Source organism: Engystomops pustulosus, chromosome 7 (genome assembly GCF_040894005.1).
Source record: "Engystomops pustulosus chromosome 7, aEngPut4.maternal, whole genome shotgun sequence".
Lineage (NCBI taxonomy): Eukaryota > Metazoa > Chordata > Amphibia > Anura > Leptodactylidae > Engystomops > Engystomops pustulosus.
In genome coordinates, this window is record NC_092417.1 from 30,690,734 (window position 1) to 30,715,034 (window position 24,301).

Below are 24,301 nucleotides of genomic sequence, written 5' to 3' on the forward strand. Positions count from 1 at the left end.
CGATCTGCTGAGGGCTGTATATAGCGATCTGCTGAGGGCTGTATATAGCGATCTGCTGAGGGCTGTATATAGCGATCTGCTGTATATAGTGTTGGGCTTAGGGCTCTCTATACCACCGATGGGCTGAGAGCTCTCTATACTGTTGTGCTGTATATATACCGCTGGCCTGAGGGCTGTATATACCGATGGCTTGGGGCTCTATACACTGAGGGCTTTGTATACTCTTTAGAATGATCGCTTGGAGACTGTATATACTGTTGGGCTAAGGGCTTTATACACTGATGGCTTGGGGACTGTATATGCTCTATACACTGATGGCTTGGGGACGGTATATGCTCTATACACTGATGGCTTGGGGACGGTATATACTCTATACACTGATGGCTTGGAGACTGTATATACTCTTTACACTGAGGTTTTTCAGTGCGTTTCTTACATGTCAGTGGATGATTTGATCTAATATTCAGAGTCCTGGGGACGGCTGTCATTATACCGGAATCCTGCAGGTTACATCATTGTTACCTTGTTGTGTTGATGGATGAGTTAAGTAACAATGTATCACCCCGTCCTGTACATCCTCCAGGTTACTCCGGGAGATTGTGCGTCTCCTCCTAATTGACAGCTTATTGCTGATGATTTCCTGTGGTTTGTCTTGTACTGTAAGTCACACGGGGGTATATTGGAGAAATGTCAGACACACGTCCCCCTCCCCCATTGTGTAGCATTATATAGAGAGGTTATGTTAATCTTGGCTGTGGATAGTGACCCATGGGGTGCAATTATTTTATTTTTAGGATACATTATAATATTCTCTCGGTCAACTAAATCCATATATAACAGAGTCCAAAATGGGTTTAATCTTCAGCCCTGGGAGAGATACTCAGATATATCCTCCATGGAGTTTCATGTATACAATATCATGACTATCCTGGTCTAGTTTTGTATGTTGTGTGCTGTGTAATTTGGACCCTGGTTCCCTGGCTGTTGTGACACTATAGCTCCAAGCATGCTGGGATTTGGACCCTGGTTCCCTGGCTGTTGTGACACTACAGCTCCAAGCATGCTGGGATTTGGACCCTGGTTCACTGGCTGTTGTGACACTACAGCTCCAAGCATGCTGGGATTTGGACCCTGGTTCACTGGCTGTTGTGACACTACAGCTCCAAGCATGCTGGGATTTGGACCCTGGTTCACTGGCTGTTGTGGAACTATAGCTCCAAGCATGCTGGGATTTGGACCCTGGTTCCCTGGCTGTTGTGATACCACAGCTCCAAGCATGCTGTGTTTGGACCCTTGTTCTCTGGCTGTTGTGACACTACAGCTACGAGCATGCTGGGATTTGGACCCTGGTTCCCTGGCTGTTGTGATACCACAGCTCCAAGCATGCTGGGTTTGGACCCTTGTTCTCTGGCTGTTGTGACACTACAGCTCCAAGCATGCTGGGATTTGGACCCTGGTTCTCTGGCTGTTGTGATACCACAGCTCCAAGCATGCTGGGTTTGGACCATGGTTCTCTGGCTGTTGTGACACTACAGCTCCAAGCATGCTGGGATTTGGACCCTGGTTCCCTGGCTGTTGTGATACCACAGCTCCAAGCATGCTGGGTTTGGACCCTGGTTCTCTGGCTGTTGTGACACTACAGCTCCAAGCATGCTGGGATTTGGACCCTGGTTCTCTGGCTGTTGTGACACTATAGCTCCAAGCATGCTGGGATTTGGACCCTGGTTCTGTGACTGTTGTGGCACTACAGCTCCGAAAATGCTGGGAGTTGATGTCACTCCATTGATTTCCATGGTTTTGGATTTTGTCCCCAATACCCAGTGTTCCCAAGCATTGAGTTCCATTAATTTTTGCACCAGATATGGTTTTAGGTTCTCTAGTGTCAGGTAGGTAGTACCAGTATGTCTTCTCCTGTTCAGTACCGCCCACCTGACAGTAGATGACAAATTTTACATATCTGATACACATTTGCATATCTGGCACTGGTTGCTCGGAAATGGTGTGGGCTACAGAAAAAATCCCAACCATGCTGGAATCCGTGCAGTGAAACCTATCAAAGGAGGGAAAGAATTGGTGACAGTAGGTGAAAGGTTCTCTAAATTGTTTGAATGTAAAAAGTCAGTTTTTGATCTAGGTATCTGAAACATAGTCTGTAGCGCTGTACATGTGAATATCGCACGGCAGAAATGGGTCAGCTCTAGTATAGTTCTCCAAGGTCTGTCTGCGTGAAGATCTCAAAGATAGAACATTGATGTCATTCAGTGTCAGCAAGCAGAGGATTCTAAGAATTTATATGGGATAATACTATGTAGTTCAGTGGTATCTTATTACAGTTATTGTGTAACAGTGTAGTAAGGTAATGGAGATCCCTTTCCCTTTATTTTTAGGACAAATTGTAATATTTGGCTGATTCTGTCATTAGATAAGTTTTTGTGCTCCACAATATTCCCATTGTCATTAATCTGTATGGCTAGAATCACTTTGTTACATTATCCACAGGATAGGGGATAAGGGATTAGTGAGGGTCGGACTGCTTGGACCTGTAGTGATCACTAGATTGGGGGTCCCCTGTTTGGTAATAAGCATACACCCTCCGATATTACAGAGCAGTATTGGATTGTGTGTGGTCACCAGATGAATGGACAAGTGTTGTCTCCCAAAACTCCGGAATGTCCCAGGATTCCCCAATCAGTAAAGTCGCCTTCAGGTTTCATGATCTGGCAGTTTCCGTGCTGAAAGCAGATTATCAGATGCTGGATTATAGGATCTTCACAGCACTAGATGGATCTTGTGATTTGGCTCTTATCTGCGGGACATGAAGTACAATGGAAAGTCTAGTAAAAAGGAATGTTCTCATTTTGCTTTATTTTATTAGATATGTTTATTTTCTTGCATTTTGTTTACTATTAGGTTGATACAGTTTTTAGTTGTTTACAATAAAACATGCAACATGGTAATTAAATGTAGAGAAACTGCACAGTGTGTGCATATGTGTGTGTGAATGGAGTCTTATACTGCATGTAAAGGATTATGTATAAGCTAAAATGCATTGGAAGATTGTTTTTGGCCAGGTGCTGTGCGTTTTTGTTTTTTTGTTGTTGAAGACAAGCTGACATATTAAAGGAAATCTACCATTTGTTTTTATACATTGTTAACCAAACATACTCTACAAATGCTGTAGTGAAACTGATGCAGAAACATTTCTTGTTTATCCCTGATCCGAGTGTTTTTTTTTTTTTTTAAATAACAATTAGAAAAATCAGGAACTTAGGAAAGCTGGGTTGCATGCTGGCTGCCATTCATAAACACTTTACACAGAGCTTCCTGAACTGTCCAGACAGGACTAATCAACCTGAGCTGGATGACTCATACACAGCAGCTGGGGGATGGAGCAGCGATTGATTACTTCTGGCTGTCAGAGACAACACAGTGAATATATTGTTCTCTAAAGCAGTTCATAATTAGGGGAAGAGGAGAAGTGCCGAGCCACAGGAACTACAGAGCCTCATTATCATAAGTGTTTTTGCAGCAAAACCACTGAATTCAGGGATTAAACAAGATATGTTTCTGTATCAAAATCCAGCATGATAAAACAGAGACACTTACTCCTAGATCCAGGCACCATGACTGTGATAATCTTCTTATATGTGTTATCCATGGCCTCCTTCCGTCTAACATCAACTTTTAAAATTATGCTAATGAGTCAGAAGGGCTCTGGGGGTCCTTCTGTGCTGCAGCTTCACCAGCTGTCAAATTGTTTCCCCTGCTCCCTCTGTACTCCCCCTTCCAGGCAGAGGGAAGTTGAGACAGTATAACAACCTGTGAAGCCAGAGCACGGAGGGGCTCTGGTAACACCTGCAGAGCCTTCCTGGCTCATTAGCATAATTTAAAAATCGGTTTTTAGTAAATATAAGATGATTACCACAGTCAGGGTGCCTGGATCTATGAGTAAGTGTCCTGGCTTGATTTTGATGTTAGATTTATTTTCTTTTCAATCTACTCAATATTTGAATACAATTTGTGGTGACTGTAGAAATCTATTCCTGCCTGTGTTTGTAACTTCCAGGGAACAATGGCTTTAATAGGTTTAGGTTTGACCACCCCAGCTCTCTGTAGTGTGAGGCATCAGCTGGACTCATGGTTTTGGCTCAGTCGGAGCCCCTGCCTTGAGTCTGCGGAGCTGCGACATCTCATAAATACACGTGCGGTGTTATTCTCCGCTCCCATGATTCTCACTTTAGTGCAGTACATTAGTGGTGTTAGCGAAGCTGCTATAATCTAAAAGCTGACAAGATCCGCTGACACGTTGCGACGCACTAGAGGCGCTGAGCTGCGCTCATTTATCTCTAGCACTCTCCAGTGTAGGGGGGCAGGCAGACAGGTTACACCCTGTAGTACGTGCAACATTGGCTTGAAATTCACATTTTCATTGACTGTAAGTGAGAGAATTTCTCTGACCCCATTGAGCATCCGCAGCAGAAATTTTGACACATTTCTGATACAAAAATCGGTGCAGTTTTTGTAAATTTCTATGCGGAAAAGCTGAGTATTGTGAAGAGATTCCTAAAATTATATAGAAGACCCGAGTATTGTAATTCATGTATAAAACTAAGGGATTAACTTTACTGTCACATCCTAAGAGCCGGTGATATCAGGTCTTATCCCGTATCATCAACATTTCTAGAAAATGTGAGAAGTTCTTTGGTTCCTACTCAACCCTCCTAGGGTTATTATCACCCAGATAATAGAAAAATCAGGGCTTTGTTCCCCTCTGGTGTAATAAGAGGATGACCCCTCCCAATATTGGGCTAAATTATCCCAGTTCCTCAGAAGAGGAGATGAAAGGAGAGGGAGGATATGACTGTATAGTAACACTGCCCTGGTGAGCTTGTGTATCCCTGGTTTACAGTCACATAAAATATAACTTTTATTAGATAGTTGGGACTAACTCTAAATCTCCTTTCTTGCATGTCGAGGTCCCATCCCTTTAAATGTGATCCCATTATTCGTATGTGTCCGGGGTCTTTCAGTGTATTCTTTGAGTGAATACACTTAAATCTGTGAGCCAGAGCACCCTTCCTTAAAGGGATCATACTTAAAGGGATAAGACCCCAGCTTGCAAGAAGGGACATTTGCTCTGTGTTTTTTTTTTTTTTTTGGTGTGTGTGTGTGTGGGGGGGTTTCTTGTTATCAAGGAATGAGTGTCCTGGCCAGCCCTAAACTGTATGTGATGGTGACACCTATGTGTGTATCACAACTTATCCAGTGGATCCCAGTGAGCAATCTGCCGGTTCGTCCGATGGGTGTTGTATGTGTCATCACTTGTACTGTGTCGTGTCATCCCTTTAATCCGGTATTCGCTAATCTGAAAAGCAGGAAGAATTTCTTATCAGGCTTCTCTGATGTAGAAAAGTAACTACCGCCATATAGTCCTGTAACTCCAGCGTGCTGTCATCATTTATACGGATGCAGAGAGGCCATGGAAAGGATCCGCAGGCGTCTCCTTGTATCTGCGCTATGGAAGCCTTTACCTTTGACCTCCGTTATGTCACTCACTTTTTATGATGACGTTGGATCCTATGGCAGTGAAATAGATTTGGAGCAATGGGAAGCGGGTATGGGACAGACACTATAAGCAGTGAAAGAATAGAGCTCCAGTGCCATTACTGATTGTATCAGAGCCGCACCTGACCCCACGCTCTGCAGCTGTGCTCCGGGGGCCCAACATAGTCTGTAGGTGTCCATATCCCAGGGGAGTCAGACAAGCGACATGTGCAGTATGGGAGGGCTCTTATATAGGAGGGATACTGTAATATAGGTAATATATAGGAGGGATACTATAATATTGGGTATTTATAGGAACAATATAGCTCTTATATAGGAGGGATACTATAATATAGGGAATATATAGGAACAATAGAGCTCTTATATAGGAGGGATACTATAATATAGGGAATATATAGGAACAATATAGCTCTTATATAGGAGGGATACTATAATATAGGATATTTATAGGAACAATATAGCTCTTATATAGGAGGGATACTATAGTATAGGGTATTTATAGGAACAATATAGCTCTTATATAGGAAGGATACTGTAATATAGGGAATATATAGGAACAATATAGCTCTTATATAGGAGGGATACTGTAATATAGGGAATATATAGGAGGGATACTATAATATTGGGTATTTATAGGAACAATATAGCTCTTATATAGGAGGGATACTATAATATAGGGAATATATAGGAACAATATAGCTCTTATATAGGAGGCATACTATAATATAGGATATTTATAGGAACAATATAGCTCTTATATAGGAGGGATACTGTAATATAGGGAATATATAGGAACAATATAGCTCTTATATAGGAGGGATACTATAATATAGGGAATATATAGGAACAATAGAGCTCTTATATAGGAGGGATACTATAATATAGGGTATTTATAGGAACAATATAGCTCTTATATAGGAGGGATACTGTAATATAGGGAATATATAGGAACAATACAGCTCTTCTAAAGGAGGGATATTATAATATAGGGAATATATAGGAACAATACAGCTCTTCTATAGGAGGGATGCTATAATATAGGGAATATATAGGAGGGATACTATAATATTGGGTATTTATAGGAACAATATAGCTCTTATATAGGAGGGATACTATAATATAGGGAATATATAGGAACAATAGAGCTCTTATATAGGAGGGATACTATAATATAGGATATTTATAGGAACAATATAGCTCTTATATAGGAGGGATACTATAATATAGGGTATTTATAGGAACAATATAGCTCTTATATAGGAGGGATACTATAATATAGGGTATTTATAGGAACAATATAGCTCTTATATAGGAGGGATACTGTAATATAGGGAATATATAGGAACAATACAGCTCTTCTATAGGAGGGATACTATAATATAGGGAATATATAGGAACAATACAGCTCTTATATAGGAGGGATACTATAATATAGGGAATATATAGGAACAATGCAGCTCTTATATAGGAGGGATACTATAATATAGGGAATATATAGGAACAATACAGCTCTTCCATAGGAGGGATGCTATAATATAGGGAATATATAGGAACAATACAGCTCTTATATAGGAGGGATACTATAATATAGGGAATATATAGGAACAATAGAGCTCTTATATAGGAGGGATACTATAATTAAGTACTGGCCATATGTACAAACATTTCTATAGTAATGCGGGTATTTATAGGAACAGTACAACACTCAAATAGGAGGGATACTATAATATATGGTATATATAGGAACAATACTGGCCATATATACGAACATTTCTATAGTAATGGGATCTACATATAAACCTTCATTAAATAGTAAGCATGCAATTAATTGTGTGATTCCATAATATGTGGTTTGTATAGAAATATATATATTAGAACATTGCTATAGTAATATGATATTTACTATAAAACTCATCATGTATAGGAAGTATTCTATTAATTAAGGAATTATATAGACTGTACAGTATAACTAGGCATAAATAGTAATACTGGAAATTTATATGAACTAAAGAGTCAAAGAAACAATAATGTAACAACATGTGTAAATATAGAGGCCATACAGTATCATAGAATGAAACAAATGTTTTTTCTCCATAACCTGTGATTATTTTTTCTCTCCATAGGAGCTATACTGTATTACTGTATGTGTGTATACTGGTCATATATAATAAATGTACATTTACTGGATTTATATAGGATCTTCCCAGTATTACTGGGCATATGGGATTTATATGTATAAATTCTATACAGTATTACTGGACTTGTATGGGATCTGTGCTATATTACTGGACTTGAGTATAGGATCTGTATGGTATCACTGGGCATATATAAGATGTGTACAGTATTGCTGTTTATATACATAAGGATCTATACAGTATTACTGGACTTGTATAGGATCTGTACGGTATTACTCGTCATATATAGGACCTATACAGGATCGCTGGTATTGCTGGTTATATATATAGGATATATACAGTATTTCTGGGCCTATAATATGGTTATGTCAATGAAGTGTATAGTAATACTATGGATATATAGAAACCTTATGGTAACACATATATAGGAGACATACGGTATTATGGGTAATACTGGTCATGTATATAAGATGAATACTGTATTACGGTGCACATAGAGGATCTATACCTTATTGCTGGGTCACCTATAGGCTGCATAGTTTGTCATTCTCATGTATGGGGAGGATTTCCTAAGCCGACTCTCCTTGTTATCTTCTTATCTGTGAATTTCCAATTGTGAAAATAGAAACCTGGCTGATGTTACCCGAGGAGGAAACACAACTGAAAGGAATGGAGAAGTGTATGGCCCCTCACAGCTGATAACTGCATGCCCTCTCCCATGTCCGCCAGACAGAAAGAAGACTTTACCATTAGTTTATTGTATCAGAAGTGGATGCATTAGAGGTTCACATGGAGCCTATAGGATGTGATTGGTGGGTGTCCATATGTGTAGCAGCGCCACTATTACCTCGCTGGCTCACACCAGGAAGGAGTTAATTCTTGACTGAGGAGGATTGGGCCTTGGAGGCAGAAGGTTTCGGACTTTCCTTTGGATGTTTTTGTGTTGCTATTAGTCATATGTGATCTCCCAGGGCCCGAGCTGTGATACTGGATGACATTGTCACTTGTGGTCTGTTTACTCCGGGATTTTGGACACTTGGATCACTATGTCATCCCCTTACTACCACATAATGTATAATGCAGGCGTATTGATCTGCTCTATGGTTGATGGGCCATCACGAACACTCACAGACATCACCATTACATGCGTATTCACGAGAGGCAGCACTGTGGCTACAGCCGTGTTCTGCATTGTATACAGTGCGATTATATCATGTTCTGCAGGTGGACTCGTAATCTGAGCTGCATGTAAAGATCCAGTACCTTCCCATTTCTCTAACTACCTCTCTCTCTGATCCTGTAGCTCACAGAATCACAAGGCTGATGTGATCTGAATATGACACCAGAAGCATTTTTCTAGGTGCTATAAAACCGTAGATAGGGGCGTCGGATATCACTCTACCCCTGCAACCACTAAACTTTTTGCCCCAGCCCTTACTTCACCCAACACAGTATAAGTGCCGTTATGCTTCTGTTGGCTCACCCTAACATTGTGTCCCCCTCTGATATCCCCCCCCAGCAGTTCCCCCTTGCGCCCTCAGCAGCTCCCCCTCTTATTAGTCCCCTCAGCAGCTCCCCCTCTTATTAGTCCCCTCAGGAGCTCCCTTTCTTATTAGTCCCCTCATCAGTTCCCCCTCTTATTAGTCCCCTCAGCAGCTCCCCCTCTTATTAGTCCCCTCAGGAGCTCCCTTTCTTATTAGTCCCCTCATCAGTTCCCCCTCTTATTAGTCCCCTCAGCAGTTCCCCCTCTTATTAGTCCCCTCAGCAGTTCCCCCTCTTATTAGTCCCCTCAGCAGTTCCCCCTCTTATTAGTCCCCTCAGCAGTTCCCCCTCTTATTAGTCCCCTCAGCAGTTCCCCCTCTTATTAGTCCCCTCAGCAGTTCCCCCTCTTATTAGTCCCCTCAGCAGTTCCCCCTCTTATTAGTCCCCTCAGCAGTTCCCCCTCTTATTAGTCCCCTCAGCAGTTCCCCCTCTTATTAGTCCCCTCAGCAGTTCCCCCTCTTATTAGTCCCCTCAGCAGTTCCCCCTCTTATTAGTCCCCTCAGCAGTTCCCCCTCTTATTAGTCCCCTCAGCAGTTCCCCCTCTTATTAGTCCCCTCATCAGTTCCCCCTCTTATTAGTCCCCTCAGCAGTTCCCCCTCTTATTAGTCCCCTCATCAGTTCCCCCTCTTATTAGTCCCCTCATCAGTTCCCCCTCTTATTAGTCCCCTCATCAGTTCCCCCTCTTATTAGTCCCCTCATCAGTTCCCCCTCTTATTAGTCCCCTCAGCAGTTCCCCCTCTTATTAGTCCCCTCAGCAGTTCCCCCTCTTATTAGTCCCCTCAGCAGTTCCCCCTCTTATTAGTCCCCTCACCAGTTCCCCCTCTTATTAGTCCCCTCAGGAGCTCCCCCTCTTATTAGTCCCCTCAGGAGCGCCCCCTCTTATTAGTCCCCTCAGGAGCGCCCCCTCTTATTAGTCCCCTCAGGAGCGCCCCCTCTTATTAGTCCCCTCAGGAGCTCCCCCTCTTATTAGTCCCCTCAGGAGCTCCCCCTCTTATTAGTCCCCTCAGGAGCTCCCCCTCTTATTAGTCCCCTCAGGAGCTCCCCCTCTTATTAGTCCCCTCAGGAGCTCCCCCTCTTATTAGTCCCCTCAGGAGCTCCCCCTCTTATTAGTCCCCTCAGGAGCTCCCCCTCTTATTAGTCCCCTCAGGAGCTCCCCCTATTATTAGTCCCCTCAGAAGCTCCCTTTCTTATTAGTCCCCTCAGAAGATCCCTTTCTTATTAGTCCCCTCATCAGTTCCCCCTCTTATTAGTCCCCTCATCAGTTCCCCCTCTTATTAGTCCCCTCATCAGTTCCCCCTCTTATTAGTCCCCTCATCAGTTCCCCCTCTTATTAGTCCCCTCATCAGTTCCCCCTCTTATTAGTCCCCTCATCAGTTCCCCCTCTTATTAGTCCCCTCATCAGTTCCCCCTCTTATTAGTCCCCTCATCAGTTCCCCCTCTTATTAGTCCCCTCATCAGTTCCCCCTCTTATTAGTCCCCTCATCAGTTCCCCCTCTTATTAGTCCCCTCATCAGTTCCCCCTCTTATTAGTCCCCTCATCAGTTCCCCCTCTTATTAGTCCCCTCATCAGTTCCCCCTCTTATTAGTCCCCTCATCAGTTCCCCCTCTTATTAGTCCCCTCATCAGTTCCCCCTCTTATTAGTCCCCTCATCAGTTCCCCCTCTTATTAGTCCCCTCATCAGTTCCCCCTCTTATTAGTCCCCTCAGAAGTTCCCCCTCTTATTAGTCCCCTCACCATTTCCCCCTCTTATTAGTTCCCCCTCATATTAGTTCCCCTCAGCAGTTCCCCCTCATATTAGTTCCCCTCAGCAGTTCCCCCTCATATTAGTTCCCCTCAGCAGCTCCCCCTTATATTAGTTCCCCTCGGCAGCTCCCCCTCATATTACTGGTAGTCCCCTCAGCAGCTGCCTCTCTTATTGGTCCCCTCAGCAGCTCCCCTTCTTCTTAGTCTGCCCCCCCCCCCCCCCCCCGGCTACCAGCTCCTCCTTTTATTAGTAGGCACAGATAATCTCTCCTGCTGTGTACAGCTCTGAAGCTGGCAGGTGGAATGACATCTTCAGATCACGCCTGTCGGTCTCTGCTACACACAGCAGCAGCAGAGGCACAGTAATAGTGCAGGGAGCTGACGGCTCTCTTGTCTTGGGACATACTTCCCCACCGGTCGGGGCAGAGCACGAAATCTAGGACTGAACCGCTGGACCCTGACTGTTGGGAAGTACCTACATTATTGGACATTGTATTCATCCATTCACAGAGCAGATCAGTGATACCCCGCGATTACTAGGGGTCCCGTCGCCTCTCTGTTCCTCCTCACTGTAGGACCTGTATGGATGTGTAATGGATAGAGGTTCTTCTTGGACAAGTAATGTGGGTTGCAGCTATCAGCCATGTATCACTTATCCCAGTGGTGGCGAACCTATGGCACGGGTGCCAGTGGTGGCACTCAGAGCCATTTCTGTGGGCACTCAGACCATCACCCCAGGACAAAGTTCACCAAATAGGACCAAATCCACCAAATCTTCCTGCAGTCCAAGGCAACTTAAGAGATGCTTTAAATATAAAGATATTTTAAAGCGACACTTCATTGGCTGTTTGGAACTGCAGAAAAAGTGAGAAGGTGTGGACAGGGCTGCATTATCTTTGGAGGTCCTCCTGCTGGACCCTTCATTCTTCCTCTACAGAGAGACCCTGGACCCTACAATTATGTTATTTCAACTGTATTGGTGGCCTCAGGGGGTCGATATGATTGAAACATGTGGAAGAACAGGTAGCAATAAGTTACTGCTTAAAATCCCATGTTGGCCCCTTATGGTAAATAAGTGGATTTTGGTTGTGGCTTGGGAACTCTGTCTCCAAAAGGTTTGCCATCACTGACTTATCCTATGCATTATGTACCTATTATCCTATGCATATGTATGACACCGATAAGGAACTTTGGATTTTTGCTAGGATCCCCCTTTTTGCCACTTTGTCTTGTGAGTGACACATATAACGTCTTCTCCCTCTTATCTCGGGGAGATTTACAACTAAGGTCTATTTTTGGTTTCGCTTTGTGCCGTGGTGTTGTGGATTCTTGGAGAGTGAGTATACACGCGGGCGGTTATGTAATATGTCTGTGTATTATCCTAGGTATTACATATTACATCTCAGTGCCAAGACGTGTGCAGCCTGTTTTCTAGCAATGTCTTGAAGTTTTCGACAAGTAGAAGGTGCAGGAGGCGGATGTTCCTCCATAGCGATACACTCAGCACCTGCTCCTTCATGTCTTTCCTTAGCCTCCGTTCTTGTGTTTTATATTCTCTTTTGCGTCTCCACACTTGATGTTATGTTGTTGATGTAGAAAGCAAAGTTCAGTCTTGTAGGAATCGGCTGCTGTGTACTTTATTTTAAGCAGATTGTTACCACCGGGAGACATGTTTTTCCTGTGCCTCCCTTTGTTTGCACTCTCTCAGCCATAGCTTTATGGATGCCGAGGCGGACGCTGTCACACGAGCCTCTAGTACTGTCCTACGATGATACTATGGGATGTGACCTGTATGAGGCAGAGACGGTCTGCACATAGGGAGATGATATGTAATGATACAAGGTATAAAGGCTCAATAAGATGGAAAAAGAGAATTTCAGAAGTATATAAAATGTAATAAATATACCACATGTACATGTTCCCCCTCTTATCTCTTTATGCCCTCTCCTCTGTGTTGCCCCCTCTTTATGCCCTCTCCTCTGTGTTGCCCTCTCCTCTGTGTTCCCCCCTCCTATCTCTTTATGCCCTCTCCTCTGTGTTCCCCCCTCCTATCTCTTTATCCCCCCTCTGTGTTGCCCCCTCCTATCTCTTTATGCCCTCTCCTCTGTGTTGCCTCCTCTTATCTCTTTATGCCCTCTCCTCTGTGTTGCCTCCTCTTATCTCTTTATGCCCTCTCCTCTGTGTTGCCTCTTTATGCCCTCTCCTCTGTGTTGCCCCCTCCTATCTCTCTATCCCCCCTCTGTGTTGCCTCCTCTCATCTGTTAATGCTCTCCTCTGTGTTGCCTCTTTATGCCCTCTCCTCTGTGTTGCCTCTTTATGCCCTCTCCTCTGTGTTGCCTCTTTATGCCCTCTCCTCTGTGTTGCCTCTTTATGCCCTCTCCTCTGTGTTGCCCCCTCCTATCTCTCTATCCCCCCTCTGTGTTGCCTCCTCTCATCTGTTTATGCCCTCTCCTGTGTTGCCTCCTCTTTATCTGTTTATGCCCTCTCTTCTTTGTTGCCCCCAACTATCTCTCTATCCCCCCTCTGTGTTGCCTCCTCTTACCTGTTTATGCCCTCTCCTCTGTGTTGCCTCCTCTTTATCTCTTTATGCCCTCTCCTCTGTGTTGCCTCCTCTTTATCTCTTTATGCCCTCTCCTCTGTGTTGCCTCTTTATGCCCTCTCCTCTGTGTTGCCTCTTTATGCCCTCTCCTCTGTGTTGCCTCTTTATGCCCTCTCCTCTGTGTTGCCCCCTCCTATCTCTTTATCCCCCCTCTGTGTTGCCTCCTCTTACCTGTTTATGCCCTCTCCTCTGTGTTGCCTCCTCTTACCTGTTTATGCCCTCTCCTCTGTGTTGCCTCCTCTTTATCTGTTTATGCCCTCTCTTCTGTGTTGCCCCCTCCTATCTCTCTATCCCCCCTCTGTGTTGCCTCCTCTTACCTGTTTATGCCCTCTCCTCTGTGTTGCCTCCTCTTTATCTGTTTATGCCCTCTCTTCTGTGTTGCCCCCTCCTATCTCTCTATCCCCCCTCTGTGTTGCCTCCTCTTACCTGTTTATGCCCTCTCCTCTGTGTTGCCTCCTCTTTACCTGTTTATGCCCTCTCCTCTGTGTTGCCTCCTCTTACCTGTTTATGCCCTCTCCTCTGTGTTGCCTCCTCTTTACCTGTTTATGCCCTCTCCTCTGTGTTGCCTCCTCTTATCTCTTTATGCCCTCTCCTCTGTGTAGCCCCCTCCTATCTCTCTATCCCCCCCCCCCCTGTGTTGCCTCCTCTTCCCTGTTTATGCCCTCTCTTTTTCCATTATTGCTATACAGACGGGGGAGAGCGGCAGCGGCTCCCTGGCTTTGGGGATCCTCCGCAGGGAAGGCTTTCCAGGCAGGAGCAGGGGATGTAGTATCCGGCTGCTGGAGGAAGCCTCCTGAGCCTGGCAATCATTCCGGAGCGCAGCTTGTATCTGGGAAGATAAGGCAGCGCAGTGACCTGGGAAATGTTCAGAGAAGCCACAAGCAATCAGTGGGGTATCTGTCCTGACAGCATCCTAGTGTCTCCAGAATTGTATCTCCAGCGCTGCCTCTCATTCATCTGCTCTCACATAAAGTGTCACATAGAAAGCGAAGCCCCATGCGTCTCACAGCGCAAGAACTGCCCATTATCCTCAATTATTACCTCCTAGTGTACAGGGGGGCGGCCTGATGCATGGCCTCAGCTCATTCATAAACCTTAGCATTTTTTTTTTCCCCTTATTTTTTTTTTATTTTTCAGCATTTATTATTTTATTCATTCATTTTCTTATGTGTTTTAATGTTTTATTTATTTTTATATTTTGTGCTTGATCATGATACACCAACCTTTCATTCAGTTTTACTTCATTTTATTCACTTATTCCTTTATGATTTATTACATTTTTCTGTATTAATGTGGGTACATTTGTTATTTATCTTTTTTTATGAATTCTACAACATCCAAACAAAACTTCAACCCCGTTTTTATTATTTTATTTACTTTGTATTTTGTGCCTGATCGTTTCTTGGCAGTTTATTCGCAAACTCTTTATTCGGTTTTATTTTATTTGATTCATGATGTATTCATTTTTTTCTGTATTTATTTATTAATTCATTTGTTGTTTATTTTTTTTTGGGGTCAAATATTGTTTATATTAATATTTTGTTATGAATACTAAAACATCCAAACAAAACTCCAACCCCATTTTTCTTATTTTATTTCTTTTTTTTTTTTTCTTTTATTTATGATAATTTCGTGGCTGTTCATTCGCGAACCCTTTTATTTGGTTTTTATTTCTGGTATTTTATTTTGCTTAAAAGTATAGCTGACTCAATCTTTATAATAAATAGCGCCATCATATTCCGCAGCGTTGTACAGATCATGGGGGACGTATACAATTAAAATAAGACATTGCAGAGTAATAACATAGTCAGCTACAACAGTAGAAGGAAGTTCCCTACTTCTATTCTATGAGAATTATTTCCTTAATTTTTTATTTATTTCTCTGTATTTATTATTTTAATTATTCATTTATTTAGCAATTTAATATACAGGCAGTCCCCGGGTTACGTACAAGATCGGTTCCATAGGTTTTTTTCTTAAGTCGAATTTGTATGTAAGTCGAAACTGTATAATTTATAATTGTAGTTCTAGACAAATTTTTTTTTTGTCCCAGTGACAATTGGAGTTTCAAAATTTTTTTGCTGTAATTGGACCAAGGATTATCAATAAAGCTTCATTACAGACACCTTACAGCTGATCATTGCAGTCTGGGACAATAGTAAAGCATTCAGAAAGCTTCACCAGAGGTCACAGTGGTCAGAGGGGCCCGTCTGTAACTAGGGGTCGTCTGTACGTCGGGTGTCCTTAAGTAGGAGACCACCTGTATTGTGCTTGATGTCATTTCTTAATTCAGTTTTATTTCTAGCATTTTAAAAATAAATAATAAAACTTATATAGCGCCACCATATTCCGCAGCACTGTACAGATAATAAATATATACCGTATATATTTAGCCCTTACAGAGTAATCTGTAATAATCAGATGAAACCATAGAAAAGAGTGCGCCGCTGCTTGCGAGAGCTTACATTGTATGACATTATTTATTTTGTTCATTTAGTTATTTTATTATTATTTTATTGCTTTTTTTTGTTATTTTTCATATTTTATGTTTAGATTATTATTATAGTATTTCTTTTAGTTCTGCATGAATTGATTTAGTTTTTAGTTTATTTTATTCAAGCTTGTTAATATTTAGATTCAGCGCGTTGACATCCATCCTCCTATTTCTGCAACTTTATTCATTTATTTTTTTGTTTATTTTATATGTTTCAATCATTATTTATGATAGAGAACTTGGAGGAGAACTTGGTCATCACAACAATGGGGACCGATTTACACAAATTAATGTAGCGGCAGGTTGAACATGTGTACGAGCTTTTACTTGTATACAATTGGTGATTGCCGAACACAGTGCTCAGGTATCTCCTACATTCTGTGGAGGGGCAAGAGCGCTGACTAATGATGGAAGCCCTGCCCCTCCAGCACAGCCAAGAGGCTTGGACCTCCGGATGTATCTAGTTGTCCGATCTGCCACAGGCCACGCCCCCTTCACGCCTCACCACACCTCCTTAGCATGGAGCTGATGTAATGGTGATAATAATTGCAATGCCTGGGGGTTATTTCAGGGCATGCATGCCAGTTTTCAGTCGTGGAAGCCCTAATAACTGCCCCCCAATGTCTATATGAGTGCCAGAGATACCTGAGCGCTGTGCTCCACATTTATGTGACACTCCTATCCTATACTCACCTACTGCTCCATCATTCAGTGAATATGGGACCCCTGTTAAACAGCTTGCTGGGGGTCCATTCTGATAATCTGCAGTTGGATTCCCACAAATGAGATTGTTATTATTCATTATGCAAATTTGTTGCAACCCCTTTAAGACAAGATAAAATTGAAATCTCTTTCGCTTTTAGTAAATATCTGCATTTTCTGTGGAACAATAACCCATCTTTTCCCATAACTCTGCACTCAATTATTTCTCCTCCAACTGTATAAATAAATTGACAAATGGGTGTTGCCATTCCTTATGTCAAAGGGGCGGGACTTCACAGTCTGGTAATGTCAGTCTATCGATTCCTAGGAGGGATAAGAGAGTAACAGCACAACAAAGCAATATTAAGGGGCCGCAGGTCTTTCATATAACAGACTTGTCAGACGACCGGTCATCCTTAAAATTAAAGCTGAGGCTTTGTGGCGACGTTTTTCAGCGCTAAAAATTGATTTTTGAGTTATTACGCTTGTAATCCCGAGGAATATATTTTGTGTCATAATATTGTTGCTGTCACTCAGTCATTAACCTCTTCAAGCCCCATGACGTACCGCTATGCCATGGATGCCAAGGCACCAGGACTTGACGGTGACTGACAGCCAATGGTGGCTTTTTAACCCTTAAGAGGCCACAGTGGCATCTTAAGAGCTGTACAGCAGAGGGCTCATTCTGTCTGCTAGTTAGTCTGAATAAGCCCTGCTATTAGTGGACTGCTTATACCGACTATTGGGGTTAAAAAAAATGTATTAATCCTTTTTCTGCCCCTTTTTAAAAGAATTAAAGCACAATAAAAAAAAAAAAAGCTAGGGATATAGAAGAACTTTGCCTATTACCTTGATAACTTATATGCAACCGTTTCTTTGCTATCCTCCTCAGTTTAGCCTGGTCTGCAGCAGCTGTGTTTCCTGGCTGTGCTGATTTCTCTTATGATCCATAAAGTTGTTAGAGATACGGACTCACAAAGGAGGAAGGAGGTCACGCGTGTGTGTGTGTGTCTCTGAGACGAGTAGCAAAGCTGAATTTGTGTTGCTCTGTGGATGCAGAAGTCTCATACAGAATAGTGAGGTACAAATCTTCCCTAAATCAGTCCTTCCATCCTAGTCTGTCGTTTTACAATCCACCCCCCCCCCCTTCTACTCTCAGCACAGTGCAGAGAAGCTATTAACCTTTAGTACTCCCGCAGCGCACATACTATTCACTTCATGTTACTGTATCACTGCTGGTTTCTACTATTTGTAACATGGTCAATGCTCCTCCATGTGATGGAAGCTGTCACCCAAGTCACCATATGGATCCTGTATGTACAATATGCAGAGTTCAGTGGATTTACTTGAAGGGATGTCACTGGATTAAATCCTGAATGAGAGTACACAAGTCGTTGTTGGAGTAAGGGCAACCTCAATTTGTCCCCAACTTCAGGGCAGATACAGGAAGAGGTTAGTCTCCGCCCACTGCTGGAGAGAGAGATTTTTGACATGTATCTTCAGAATAGAAAATGCCAAGGAAAAGGAGCGAGGAACACACTATGGGCATGGTTCTGTGTGTTGTCATATGACAATGTGGTAAAAATCATTATAACAGCGAAGTTACACTTAAACAGTATTCAGCAAATGTTATGTACCTTAAAGCAATAAGCTACTGTACTCCCGGAGATGAGCTGATCCGAACTTTAGGTTTGGTTCCTCCATTTGGCTTCTTTGCTGCTTCTTGATGCTAATCGGGCAGCTTTATGCTCCTAGAAACTAGACGTCGCTGTGATTGGCCAAGGGCTTGCACAAGTTTCTTTTTTTTTTGGTATGTTAATAATCATTTTAAAAAAATAAGTAAAATATATTCTGGAAATATTATATATTTAATATATAAACTGTGATAAAAAAGATGTTCTGCAGGAAGTGATTTTTTTTTCACTAAACCAGACAAGTTTGGGGTTTGAGGATGTATCATTTTCGCTATGTCTGTAGCGTAGTCATTGGGTGACAGTGGTCATTGGAGAGGAAATACCAAGATAAAAACTTCATTCCCGCAGACGGAGCGGCAACAATGTCAGCAACATCCTGTCACCAGTGTCCCTCCTCGTGTCACCAAATTCTAGAGCACAGCAGGTGGGTAAGTAGGCGACCAGGAAGCCGCACAGTACTACAACTCCTCCTCTGGCCATAGTGATGCACTACATCCCCTACAATGAGGATACAATGTAACCAAAAGAAGGGAAGTGCCTGTCACATTGTATCTGCATTGTGGCAGCTCTGCCTGACTGTACGCTGCAGGGGTTACTCCTGCTTTAGGCTCCGCAGTCAGGTAGGTGTTAGCTGGGATGGCCTCAGAAGCCGTATAATTACAGGTTACAGGGGAATAATAGGTCAGGGAACTCGTCTAACTGGGTCTAGAGTCAGGATCACTCGTCGCTGAAGCTCAGGGATGACACGGCGTCCTGGTATCCGGTGTGAGAACGTGCCATGCTTCCATCCAGACTCTGATCTTGTTTGTACTGGAACCTGCCAAAGGCCAGGAGGTCAGTGGCGCTTTCCCAAGAATATTTGCAGAGCGCGCAGCTCCTGGAGGGTTACAGACGCCTGAAGTATCATCCGTTATTTGTTATGGATCATATGCCGCTGCTCCGGTCTTTAAGCTGGCACCAGCACTGATCAGCAGGGTGAAGGAGTATACTGTAGGATAGACAGGACACGTAAATGGACATCTGTAGTCTAGAGTCGTCCAGTAGGCCAGGAGGACATGTCAGTATGGGGGCGACTTTTTTAATACCGGATGGGTTTCCCTGTACCTGCATGTTACTGGTCACCAGAAGGAGAGGGATATATTGTCATCGATAGATCAGACCATGGATAAAATGAGAGCTTAAATTTCGGATTTTCTAAAATTTGGCGTTATGTTATTTTCACTCCTTACTTGATAGAACCTGCCTGTAGATTTTGGGCCCCTAAACCACAAGCTGGGATATAGGGTCCTAAATCTGCTTAATTTACTTGTGGCTGGGTTTTCTAGTTATGGCAGTGAAGCAATGTTGGGGGTCCGGACGCTAAACCCCTATAAATTCTATTAACGTCTATTAAAAGATTAAGGCACATGAGTCTTTTCTCCGTGAAAACCAGACCATGCACTGGTGGGGGTTCCAGGAACTAATGCTGTCCCGCTGTCAAGTCAGCATGATAGCAGAGACTGCTAGTATCATATATCACTATGATGCAAGGAGTCTCAGCTTCTCCACTGTCATTACAAGTCAGCAGGATAGCAAGGACTGCTAGTATCATATATCACTATGATGCAAGGAGTCTCTGCTTCTCCACTGTTATTATAAGTCAGCAGGATAGCAGGCACTGCTAGTATCATATATCACTATGATGCAAGGAGTCCCGACACTGCTTGGGCTGTGATTTGGGGACCAAGGACTCATGTGCCTCTGGCCTTCGTGGAGATGATGAGAGTTCTTCTTTAACTGAAGTATTGCTTTATTCCATGTCAATTCTGCACTGTCATTTTATGAGGGTCCGCGAAAAGTAACTAAATAGTCAAGTAGGTTGGGTTATGCTACAAGTGAATGAGGACAGTGTAGGGATCTGTAATTCAGTGTTACTGTCCTTCCCATCTCCCCCTTATGGGAGATACAGGGAGGGTACAGCACCACCCGCTCATTGGTTTCTGTTATTCCTGTCCCCTGGGGCTGCACATTCAGATGCATATTCATTATCATCTTCACTGTCACTGACAATGGGAATATCCCTTTAAAATCCATCCTGATAAACCAAGGACACTTGCTCATAGATCCAGGCACCAGGACTGTGGTAATCTTCTTATATGTGTTATCCATGGCCTCTTCCTTCTAAAATCATCTTTTATAATTATGATAATTAGCCAGAAGGGGTATTGGGGGTGTTACCAGAGCCCCTTTGTGCTGTAGCTTCACAGGCTGTTACACTGTCAATGAGTGTGCATCTTGTGACAGTGTATTATGCTACAATATCCATGGTGCCCCTTCACTCATCACTTTTGTGACATGGCCGGGATAGTGCCCGTCTCTTCTTGATCCAAGTTGTTGGTTTTTAGATGGCCAATGTTTCCTTTATTTTCAGGAAAGTTTCATTATTTTTGCTACTTCAGATGTTAGAATAACTGGTCTGTAGTTACCAGCTTCTCTTTTACTTCCCTACTTGAGGAGTTGTGCTGTGTTTAGCGAAGAAATCCCACACATCAGTGCACTCCAAGTCTAACCCTGGAATAAATATTTTTCACAGTCCTACTAACCGCACAAACAGAGCTAAGATTACACATACCTCACTAATTGGTCCCATTCTTACTATTTGATGGTAGTGTCGGAAATAGCTGAACACAATGCTCAGGTATCTCTGGCACTCGTATTCATTGACTACAAGAGTAACGCATACCTGAGCCCTGTGTTCAGCAACTTTTGACCCTTTTAGATTTTAATGAAGCAACAGATTCATGATCAACCTGCCGCTCTATTAGTGATAAGGGAAGTGTTGACAATCTCGTTGATAGGGGATAACAATCAAGCTTGGTACAACCCCTTTAACTAACACAGACGTATCAGGAGAGGTGAAAAGGTAATTTTTGAGAGATATATTTTAATTTCTTCTGATATTATACTTTGTATTATTCAAATGTTCCTATTACTGCGTTATATATAATCTAGTCAGCTACACTGCTGTATCTATATTATACTTTTCACAGCAGACATGTTTTATAATAACACTTTACTGGAAACCACTGCGGTTTCTTCTGCTTTTTACTTTTATTACCAATCAGCTGTGACATCAGCATCACCGACAAGTGAAGTCATTTATTATCTCATGGCAATGGCTGCTGTCAGTGTGCGGGATATGTCAGACAGCAAGTGATCTGTCATTTCTTGATGCGTAAGATGCAGGAAAAATGTACAAAAATAGGGATACTGCTGTGCTGTGAGATTGTGCATTGAACTGCTCCCCTCTATTCTGAGTGGCTGCTTGTTAAAGGGGTTGGCCATTCTTACATAAGTTGCCCATGTGCCTTCACTGTCTTGGGGGTAATCCCTGAATGTCATCAAGTGATTCAGCAGTCCTTCTACTCACTTTGTACTGTATGCAGACACTCTGTGATTCTTTGTTTGTTTAACTGAGCTCTGAAGAATAGGGAGGAGCTGTAGCAGGGGAGTTATGACTCATCCCCTTCCTGCCTCTGTCAGGGAGGATAGACTGTGAGAAGAAAGACACAGCGGGAGACGCCATGAGGTCGGCCTAGAGCAGTGAGAGAGCGGAAGCTGTGTGTGTATGCAGAGGGCAGCAGGGTGAGAACAGGGAAAGGCTTAAACTTTTAAAAAAGGCAAAGACAAAGCTACATATACATGCAGAGCCATTAAAAGTGGCCAACCCCTTTAAACATGATACAGTTTTTACTTAGTGCAGGGGGGCTGGGCATAAAGAAGAGAGCTAAGAGCACAGCAGTGTGAGGCACTGCCTCAGTACTACAATCCTTAAATATACATCTTTTTTCACAGTGCTGCTGCTACTAACAATACACATAAGTATGGTTCCACAGGACTCCAGGGCCAATGCCTAACGCTGTCTGCAGCTTTACAGGCCGGGATTTCTAGTAATGTGAATGTCACGGTCTCTTTCCGTCCATGTACATAGATCGGCCTCTCTGTACATGTTGGTGAGGGTTCACAAGCCGGCGTCCTCCGTCATGAAATATTTAATGCGCAGCATCAGGCGGACGGGTTACTGCTGGTGTCTCTCCCGGAGCTGCACATCATTAGGTCTAATGTGTCCTCTGCAGACATCATTATGGAGCGCACTGCCATCTGTAATGTACCCGCGCCATTTATATCTGATGTGTGATGGGGTGTAGTAGTGTGCGGATGTACTGCGTCTAGTACGTGCGGTAACATTCCCTCCCCCCATCGTGGAGCAGCAGGTAATGTAACACAGCGGGGCTGCTGCCTGTATTACTGACTGTACATATCACATCACATAGCCCTGGCACGACGCATCCGATATAGTGCACCACTGCTTATATGCCGCATGTCCATTCCCAGCAACTATCCCAAATCTGGTCCGAAAATAAAAAAAAAAAAAAAATTTAATCCTACACAAAAATTCCCCCTTTTTTCTATGCGTGGGGTGTGTTAAAGGGGCAAGGTCCAGGGTAAAACGAAAAAAGGCACTTATACTTATCCCACTCCAGTTCCCGGATCCTGCATTGCTCCAGTATTTCCGCTTTTTGCCCTTTGACCTACCAGAAGTTCTAGTAGATTAGTCATTGGAAGAACTGGGTCTTGTTACCCCCAGGAAGTGCTGCCCAGTTGCAAAGCCCAAAACCAGAAATTCTGGAGTCAGGGTTCTTTTTTTTTTAACCCTCTTTAAAGGAGTTTTCCAGTCCATAATTGATGACTTTTCCTAGGGATAGGTCAGTAATATGTGATTGGTGGGGTCAAAACATCTTGACCCCCCCCCCCCCCATACACACACAGATGAGTAGTTGGTACACAGAGAATGGGACAGGAAGCAGAAAGCTCCATTCTCTGTGTAGTGGCTAAATATGGTCACTACAGTTTTAGCTTTTATTCAAATGAATGGGAGCTGAATTGCAGTATCTTGGTCTGACCTCTATACTGAGGATGGAGCTGTTTGTTATCAGTGCCGTTGTTGAGAACAGTCCTTCTGAGGGGACGGGGGTAACTGCTTTTTATTTCTCAAATCTTGGTGCTTTGCTGCTAGTTTTTAGCTCGGTTCCAAAATGGTGAAGCAATGATCTGTGACTTCTACTTGATAAAGCGTCTGTAGGGGTCTGAGGTAGTCCGAGACACACCCCCTGTTTTATCATAGCTCAAATATCGGATCAGATGAGGAAGCCGAGAACGTGATCTTTCCTTACGGTTTAAGGCCATCTCATACAAATTTAAAGGGGGTGAACACTATATTTCATGTCTTTTCTGTATAAAGTGGGGGGGATAGGATATGGAAATACCAATATACATCTAGTAATAGTTCTGCTCCGCTTTCCTGATATGTGAAGTGACGCCTCCTGTCTGTTACCTCATCAGCCAGAGATTCCTGCCTATAACATGGCCGCAGATGGAGGGTCATGTGATCCCTGTCCATGGACAATCACCAGGGCAGGGTGATTGCTCATGGACACATAGAGATCACATGACCCTCAATCTGTGGCCATTTTATGGTCAGGAATCTCTGGCTGATGAGGTAAAAGACAGAGCAGAACTAATACTAGATGTGTATTGGTAAATTCCCTCATATCCTGCACCCCCCCCCCCCCCCCACACACATTACAAAATTCATGAGGTAAAGTGACCAACCCCTTTAATCTGTAAAATTACTCAGACTGGTCAGGAATCTGTGTGCAGTCCTAGCTTTAGCCATTGACAGAAATGTTTAATGGATTGTGAATGATAGGAGAAGCACGGCTGCTTCCTTTGTAAAACAGCGCCACACCTGTCTGTGTCTGGTATTGCAGCTTATCAGTAAAGTAT

At 43.2% G+C, this 24,301-nt stretch overlaps 1 protein-coding gene across 7 annotated transcripts in view; it reads left to right on the plus strand.

The window, feature by feature from the left end:
- BAHD1 (bromo adjacent homology domain containing 1) overlaps positions 1 to 24,301 on the plus strand; it is a 104,467-nt gene that overhangs the window by 59,237 nt on the left and 20,929 nt on the right. The window contains exon 1 of one of the 7 annotated variants that reach the window (XM_072115307.1): positions 18,802 to 18,903. The exons of 5 other annotated variants lie outside the window; for them this stretch is intronic. The gene's annotated coding sequence lies outside the window, so the exon portion shown is untranslated. Of the gene's footprint in view, positions 1 to 18,801; positions 18,904 to 24,301 lie in introns of those variants that run through there. One more of the 7 variants, XM_072115309.1, reaches the window with a different exon arrangement.